Source organism: Vigna unguiculata, chromosome 1 (assembly GCF_004118075.2).
Source record: "Vigna unguiculata cultivar IT97K-499-35 chromosome 1, ASM411807v1, whole genome shotgun sequence".
NCBI lineage: Eukaryota > Viridiplantae > Streptophyta > Magnoliopsida > Fabales > Fabaceae > Vigna > Vigna unguiculata.
Genome location: NC_040279.1, coordinates 21,881,599 through 21,891,193, shown reverse-complemented (window position 1 = coordinate 21,891,193; position 9,595 = coordinate 21,881,599). Strand labels below are relative to the sequence as shown.

Here is a 9,595-nt window from a genome sequence, read left to right as displayed (position 1 = left end):
AGTTGGAAAAGCCAATGTACCAAAAGTAGAAGTCATGATTTTAGTGGTAACAAAGCTAAGGTAAAAAGCATAGTGAAAACACACCTGAGGAAACCCTAACAAGCAAGCAATCTGAACAGATCCAATGTCTTGATCAACAACTAGAAAGAAGCCACAAATTATATATTTGAACACAATTGAACTGAGAGAAACAAACACAAGTAACAATTCACCAGTGAAAAACAAAATTTATGAGAGTAAAGGGGTGTGAGCAAGATTTTAATCAAATTATCAAATAAAATTTGAACTAATAGATGTAAGTAAAGTAACTATATCTTAATATTAATTCTAAAATTATACGTATAATTTTAAAATTATTAAAAATGTATACAAATATTAGTTCAAAAATATATAAATTTTTAACTATTAAAAATACCTATAACATTAATTCTAAAGTTATAAGTATGTTAATATATAGTATTACTATGATTATATAATATTAATATTATATCAACATAAGGATAATGAAAAAATTATATTTAAAATAAATTCAATTATAATATAATGTACAAGAATAACATAATAAATATAAATATTTCTAATTAATTCAAAATAATTATAGTTATGACATGTTATGAATATTAAATTTAACTTATTATTAAAAGTTATTCGAATAAATATTTCTATAGAAAATTATTATAAACTAAACTAGATTAGATATACAATAAAAATCAAATTTAAGAAAACATACTTTAATTTATTATTTTATTTATTATTAATTATTACAAGCTAAATAATTATATATAGATTTGATATTTTTTAAAATGATAATTAAAAAAGGAAATGCATTTTAGAAAAACCTAATAACAATAATTAAAATGGTAAAAATGAAATTGAAGCCCCTATTTAAGTTCAGTTGGTATGGTGAAACATAATTGGGCCGTGATTACAAAGAGAGAGGCTTGAGTGGAACCCTAATTCCATTCTTGAAGGTGCCACTGTCTCCTTGCTTCAAAGGATTCGGCTTTGGTATCTCATCCTCACAAATTGAATTGGGTTGTCCTCAGTGATAGCTTCCAAAATTTACACTTGATATGAGCCCATTTCTTGTTTTCTTTGATTATGTTATAAACTTTCCACAGTTATTTTGAGTTTTTTGAACTTTTTTTGCACAGTATATGCTTCTTGATGATGAAAAGCGATGGTCTTTTATTCTCCTTAGAAAGTGTGTAAAAAGAAAGTTCAAATAGAACTGAGGCTTTCCTAGGGTTTTTCTTTTTGTTTGATAGCAATAGGAACCATTTTCGGGAATGAGTTGGTGTGTTTTGTAGTCCTAGGGTGTCTTTTTGTTTGATAGTAGTAGGAATGGAATATACAGATTATGGATTTTTTCTTTCTCTCATCCTCTAGTAAGTCCATTCACGTCTATTTTCCTTTAACCCTGATTAATATTTACTCATCGTGGATTTTATTGTTTTTTAAAACCAAAAGGCTCGTCAATATACTGATATTTAGTTTTTTAGGATAATAATTTGATAAATTGTTCATTTTATTTTTTATGATAAAATAATGATGGTTTTCTTTGATTGAGTGTTGTGGGTGTGTATGGAACCCATTTGTAAAATTATTTGCATATTTATATCTTTAAATGTTCTTCTTTCTAACATTAAAATTTTTATAATGCATTTATAAAAATTAAACTTGACAACGGTAACCACCTTAAACTATTTGTAAAAATAATGCATATAATTAAAAATTTATTTAAGAAAACATAAATGGATAATAATGTATATTTAGTGGATCCAACATAAATGGATAATAATGGATAATAATGCATATAATTAAAAATTTATTTCAATTAGTTGGATCCATAGTGTTTTTGTTAAAAGGGGTCCTTTCAAACAAGACTTTTGAATGAATATTTTTTTAAACTGTGATTTTGGTCATTTGAGATACACCAGAAAAGAATGTGTCTATGATGAGTATTGATAAGAAATAAAAGTTGAATAGTTAAAAACATTTTAGAAAAACCTAATAACAATAATATAAAAAATGTACTAATGAAGAGGAAAGCTCTATTTAAGTTCAACTGTTATGGTGAAACATAATTGGACAATGATTACAAAGAGAGAGGCTTGAGTGGAAACCCTAATTCCATTCTTGAATAAGGTGCCCAATTTTCTTTCTTCAAAGGATTTTAGCTTTGGTAACTGATATGAGCCTGTTTACACTTGTGACGGCTTTCAAAATTTACACTTGATATGAGCCTGTTTCTTTTTTGTTTTCATTAATTATGTTATAAACTTCAGTAGTTATTTTTGAGTTTTTTGTACTCTTTTTGCTTCTTGATAATGAAATGGTTTGATCTTCTTTTCTCCTTAGATCAATTGTATACAGAAAGTTCAACTAGATTTGTTCCTAACGAGGTTTTCCTAGGGTTTCCATTTTTTGTTTGATAGCAAGGGGAAACGTCTTTCGGACCGAGTTAGTGTGTTTTCTCTGACAATGACCAGACAATTGTAGGAATGGTATCTACAGATGATGGATTTTTCTTTCTTCTCTCATACTCTAATGATTTCATCCAGGTAAATTTTCTTTTTTTTTTTAACCTTTGAATAATATTTTGTCATCGTAGATTTTATTCTTTTTTTTTTTTAAAACCAAAAGGCTCGACAAATATTATGTTTTTTGTAGTTAATGATTTGATAAATTGTTTATTCTTTTAGGACAAAGTAATAATGATTTTCTTTTTCTCTTGTTTAATGGTTGTGGGAGAAGATTTGCACATTTATATTTTTAATTTTACTTCTTTCTTGCGTAAGAGAAGATTTTTAAGTCATATGGATGGTCACATATAAAATGTATACATTTAGCCGTTTATAATGCATTTACAAATGTTAAACTCTACAACAATAATCACATTATACTATTTTAGAATTTAATAAAAATAATTCATATAATTAAAAAATTATTTAAAAAAACATAAATGTATAATAATGTCTATTTAGTGAAAGTAAAATTCAAAGTTTATTTCAATTAGTTGATACTAAAATGTGTTTTTGTTAGAAGGGGTCCCTTTAAACATGACTTCAGTTTTAATATTTTCCAAACTGTGATTTTGGTATTTAGAGAGACTCACTAAAACGATTGTGTCTATGATGAAAACTTATAAGACATAAAAATTGAATAATTGAAAGCATTTTAGAGAAATAATAATAATAATAATAATAATAATAATAATAATAATAATAATAATAAAAAAGAGACTAATGAAAGTCAACCTATATATAAGTTTAATTGTTATGGTGAAACATAATTGGGCAGTGATTACAGAGAGAGGCTTGAGTGGGAAACCTGTTTTCATTTTTGAAGAAGGTGCCGCCATCTCTTTGCTTCAAAGGATTTAGCTTTGGTATCTTATCTTCACATGAATTGGGTATACCTCAGTGACGGCTTTCAAAATTTACACTTGATATATGAGCCCGTTTCATTCTTCTTTTCTTTGATTATGCTTCTTGATGATAAAATGTTTTGATCTTCTTTTCTCCTCAGATCAATCAGTTCTTATAAAAAAAGTTAAACTAGAATCAAGGCGCTTTCCTACTGAGACTTTCTTAGGGTTTCTCTTTTTGTTTGATAGCTGTAAGAATCGTTTTCCAAAATGAGTCCCTGTGTTTCCTTTGGGCAGCAATCAGACAAATGTAGGAATGGTATCTACATTTTTCTTTCTTCTCTAATACCATACTGATTCCATCCAGGTATGTTTTCTTTCAACCCTGACTAATATTTTGTCATCGTGGATCCTATTCCTTGTAGGCTCGACAATATGGTGATATTTTGTTTTTTGTAGATAATGATTTTATAAATTATTTATTTTATTTTTTAGGCCAAAGTAATAATGATTTTCTTTTCCTCATGTTTGAATGTTGTGGGTGTTGAATGAGATGCATTTGCAAAAAGTATTTGCATATCTACATTTTTAATTTGTCCTCTTTCTTATGGTGTTAGGGAATATTATTAACACAAATATGGATGGTTACATATAAAAATTTATACATTTAACTGTTTATAATGCATTTACAAATATTAAACTTCACAGTACACATTAAACTATTTATAAGAAATTTATAAAAGTAATTCATATAATTAAAAAGTTATTTAAAAAAAATATTGATGGATAATAAGATCTATTCCGTGAAACTAAAATTCAAAATTTATTTCAATTTAGTTTGATAAAAAAGTGTTTTTGTTCGAAAGGGTTCTTTTAAGCTTGACATCTGCTTTAATATTTTTTTAACAGTGATTTTTTTCGTTTGAGACTAGAAAAGATTGAATGGTTGACAATATTTTACAAAAACGTAAAAACATAATTGTACAGTGATTACAAAAAGAGAAGCTTGAGTGAGAATCTTAATTCCATTCTTGAACAGGGTGCTATCATCCCCTTGCTTCCAAGGATTTGACTTTGGTATCTCATCTCCATAAACTGAATTTGGTTTACCTTAGTGACTACTTTCCAAATTTACACTTCATGGGTCTATTTCTTTATCTCTTTTTTTTTTTCTATGTTATAAACTTCAGCCGATATTTTTTATAGTTTTTCGTACTATTTTTGCATGATATATGCTTCTTGATGATGAAATGATTTGATCTTCTTTTCGTTAGATCAACGTGTATAAAGAAAGTTCAACTAGATTTGTTCCTAACTAGACTTTCCTAGGTTTCCCTATTTGTTGGTAGCAATAGGAAACGTTTTTCGGAACGAGTCAGTGTGTCATAAGTAGGAATGGTGTCTACAAATTACGGTTCTTTCTTTCTTACTCTCATACTTTACTAATTCAATCCACGTCTGTCGTCTAATTTCTTTTAATCATAATCAATTTTTTATCATTGTGGATTTATTCCCTTTTTAAAATCAATAGGCTCATCAATATAGTGATATGTAGTTTTTTTTAGATAATGATTTGATAAATTGTTTATTTTATTTTTTAGGACAAAGGAATAGTTGTTTTCTTTTCCTCTTGCATGGAGTGTGCGATTGTTGTATTGCATTTGTAAATATGTTTGTGCATTTATATTTTTTTATATGACTTCTTTCTAACGTAAGTAAAGATTATTAACTCAAATATGTATGGTTACATATAAAATTTATACATTTAACTGTTTATAATGCATTTATAAATATTAAACTTGACAACAATAACTATATTAAACTATTTGTAAGAATTTTAAAAAAACAGTGCATATAATTAAAAATTATTTAAAAATATAAATGGATAATAATTTATATTCAATGAAATTAAAATTCAAAATTTAATTCAATTAGTTGGGACAAAAACTGCTTTTGTTAGAAGGGATCCTTTTAAGCATGACTTTTGCTTTAATATTTTTTTAAACTGTGATTTTGGTAATTTGAGAGACACTAAAAATGATTTGTCTATGATGAGAATTGATAGGAAGTAAAAGTTGAATGGTTGAAAGTATTTTACAAAAATTAACAACAATAATAAAAAAGGTACTAATGAAGAGGAAGCCTTTATTTAAGGTCAAACATAATTGGACAGTAATAGTGACCAGACAACTGTAGGAATTGCATCCATGTATTATGAATTTTTCTTTTTTCTCTTATACTATACAGATTCGATACACGTTTGTTTTCTTTTAACTCTAACTAATATTTTCTCATCGTACGTTTGTTTTCTTTTAACCCTAACTAATATTTTCTTATCGTGGATCCTGTTCCTTTTTCAAAACCATTTCAAAACCAAAAGGATTGTCAATATAGTGATATTTAGTTTTTTTTAGATAATTTGATAAATTGTTTATTTTATTTTATAGGACAAACTAATAGTGGTTTTCTTTTCCTCTTGTTTAAGTGTCGTGGGAGTTGTATGGGATCCATTTGTAAAAGTATTTGCATATTTATATTTTTAGTTTTACTTTTTTTGGTGTAAGAAAATTATTAATTAAAATATGGGTAATAATCACATTAAACATAAATGGATAATAATTTATATTCAGTGAATTGAGTTGGATTTAAAAGGGGTTAAATATGATTTTTGTTCCTTACAAATTTTGGAATTAGTCTATTTTAAAATTATGGATCAATTTAGTCTTTCATTTTTTGAAATACGTTAATTTAGTTCTTTTAATCAAATTTTGTTAGGTTTATTTGACATTTCAAGCACGTTTTATAATAGTATTTGACTTAACATTAAAGCAAAAATGTGTCAAACAATATAAACAACTTAAATATAATCTTGAGATGTGTATGAATCAAATAAAATCTAACAAAATTTTATTAAAAGAACTAAATTCACATATTTCGAAAGATGAATGACTAAATTGGTTCAAAATTTTAAAATGGATTAATTCTAAAATTCATTTAGACAAAAACATATTTAATCTTTTACACTTGTTATGGGTCCGTTTTGTTCTTGTTTTCTTTGATTATGTTATAAGCTTCAAAAGTTATTGAGTTATTTGTAATCTTTTTGCTTTGTATATGCTTGTTAATTGTCTCTTAATTTCAATAAGGCAAACAAAACCAAAATCTCCCTGATAAAGTATAGGAAAAATTGGGTATCAAATCCGAAATTGTGTTAAAATTAGTTTGCATAATTTAATCTCTTAATCTCGTTAAAAAGAAAATAAAACTAAAACAAAAAGAGAGAATTAAAATGAAATAAAGAAACTACGAAAGTGCAGTAAATGAAAATACGCCCGTGATTGCAATGTATGGATCGAATCTAATGGAATGAGGGGTGATGAAATGAATCTAAAATGCAGAATGAGCGCATGTAACTAATGTTAAATGTTCCTATCGTGATCAGCACAAACCAAACTGATTTAGAATTATCATAAGAAATTGCTACTACAAGCCAAGAACATCAAAATCCAGATCTTAAACGGCAGCAGAGAAATAAATGAATGTAGAATAAGATACATAAACACATGCATCATCGTGATAAGTGCCATGCTAAATGCTGGAAGAAAATAGAATAAGAATTATGTAGCATTATCTAAATATAATTCAATCTAGATGCATGATATGCTATTGTAAGGAGTATATACAATGCAGGAAAGGAAACATGAAAGTTAGATGAGCAGAGGTATTGTTGATTAGATGAAACTAATTTTAGGTGTGCAAAAATCACATATGCAAGCATGATTCTGATTACGTAGCAGGAACGGATGATAATGCAGAACAGCAAACCATTATGCACTGAAATAAATTCACGCAGAGGAACAGATGCAATAGTCAGGAATATGTTATGCTCAGTCTAAAAAGAAAGAAAATGAACTAAACTAATGCAGCCTAAAGATATAACCAAACCAAAACCTATATCAACTAATGGAAACGTGACAGCATTGTGATTTAAAGGTTAAGACCTGAAGAATTTTGGATCGTGGCAGCAGTGAAATGTGACAGAGCATACTAAATGCAATTCTAGCTATTATGCACAAGTGAAAATGGTTTGAAACCATGAAGGATGCTAAATACTAATGCAACATGAGCTTAAAACCAGAAACCGTTCAGGAATAAAAATGGTAACTAGTGTAGAATGTAATTTTGATATGGCTATGGTGAAAGAGATTTAGTGCATGCAGAATTATGTTGGGTCATGATGCAAATGCACTGTGAATAATCACTAAATTAATCTAATAGATACGGAATCACACATGGATGCTCTTCTCGAAATCAGAATACAAAACCAAAGTGTCACCACTGCACCTACTTATTGCAAACATGAAATCTTGGCCACTTTACAAGTGTGAATGTAGAACCTGTTAATACAGAATGGGTGTAGAGTTCATGAGCAAAATGATTCTAGTATGCAGCAGAGAAATTAGACCTTTGCAGCAGTAATATACATGAATGCAGAACTAGTATTGTGCAATAACAGATGTATGATGCAGTTGAAACGGGAACCAATGGAAATGCAAAATGCAAAGCACAATAAAATGAAGAAAAAGCTGAGAATGATGCTCGAGAAATCAAAACCAAGAACTTAAAATACCTAAATAGTTTGCAAGCAGTGAAAATAAGAATATACTGAAAAGCACGCTGAGAAAGAATCTCTGAATCAACATTCATTCCTAATTGATTACTTGAATGATGCTATGCTCAAGAAGACATCTTGATAAATAAGGGTTAGGGGTCCTTAGATTCTTGTATCGAATCACTAATGTGCATAGGCTTAACACTTAATCAAATCATTCAGCAATGATATTGATATGAAGACAGCTAAAGATCATACAAGCTAATAAAAATGAAGCAAGGAGCACATAAAAGCCAGAATTGTAAACAAAGGTATGCCTTAACAGAATTTAATCAATAGAACACTGAACCTAAACTGATTTAATGATTGAGCAAAGATTCTTTTCACTCGAAAAGACATATCGAGAAATTATGCCCACTTTAGGGTCATATGGATTACAAATCGAACCAAAAATTGTGTAAATTCCTTCCAACTCAATCACTAGCTCAGGAATACAAATTGAACAATAAACATTGAAAACTCAACTCAATCACTAGCACATGCCATAAAAAGCATAAAATTTCAAACAAGAATAAATAGGTAGAAACATAAACTAATAATTAGAATTGGAATTGAAACATTGTCTTTAATTGCAAAATTAGAAAAGTACACGAGTTTAAGAAAAATGCTAAAATTAAGGTGGTGAAAAGGAGTTCACTTTGTGCTCGTTGTCAACACCTAATTTTGTCCGAACAGATAAAATGTGTTCTCAAAAATAAAAAATAGTCAATTAAAAATTAAGAGAAAGAAAATGAAATAAAGTTTGTAAAAAAAATTAAAATTAAATTAAAAATTCGAAATGAAAATTAATTTTTTTAATTAATTAGAAATTAAAAATAATAAAGCCTTTTTTATCTTCTTCACACCCTTCTCTATTCCTACCACTCTTTTTCAAAAAAAAAATCATAACATTTGTTCTCTTAGAATATTATTTCTAATGCTTGAATTTCTGGAATCTCCCAATGAATTATAATTTGTTTCATTCCTTGTTTAAGCAAGCGACAAGAGAAACTCATTTGTAAATGATGTCAAACATTGTGAGAAATTATTCTCACATAAAATCTTACATAAAGAAGAAAAACAAAGCATAATTACAATATTATACCAATATTGATGGCAGTCTCCATTTTATCTCTAGTCAAAACCCAAATCTTAATCTTAGCTTGGGCAAGCTTGTCAATACAATCAGTAACCTAGCAAAACAATATAGTTAGGCTTATTATTGGAGTTGTGTTCCACTGGATATAACTTCATATGTTAACTTTTTTTCTAAACTACCCCATTTTGGAGCTTGTCCTCTACAACAGTGGCACCAAGAAGAATTAGATTCCTCTCAATTGTATCCAATAATTCTAAAATCAGTGTTTCGCAGTCTTTCGAGACTGAATTTTTACTTCAGACAATTTACCATCAAACTCCTTGTATTCTTCTTCAAGTTCGAATAACCAAGTATTAGGGTCCTTAGACCTGCATCAGCATATTCATGCACATTTTCCATTGTTTTCTCTTCAAATGTCCTCCCATTGTTGGCAAGCCTTTCAAACATGACACTGCATAAAAATATGAGTTAAGGC

The 9,595-nt window shown here is 28.0% G+C and overlaps 1 long non-coding RNA gene across 1 annotated transcript; it reads left to right on the top strand.

Annotated features, from left to right (window-relative positions):
* The first annotated feature begins 795 nt into the window (after positions 1-795).
* On the top strand, positions 796-4,480 carry LOC114181920. The gene is made up of 2 exons (XR_003603967.1): positions 796-2,564; positions 3,620-4,480. It is a non-coding gene; the product is annotated as an uncharacterized LOC114181920 (long non-coding RNA).
* Positions 4,481-9,595: the final 5,115 nt, after the last annotated feature.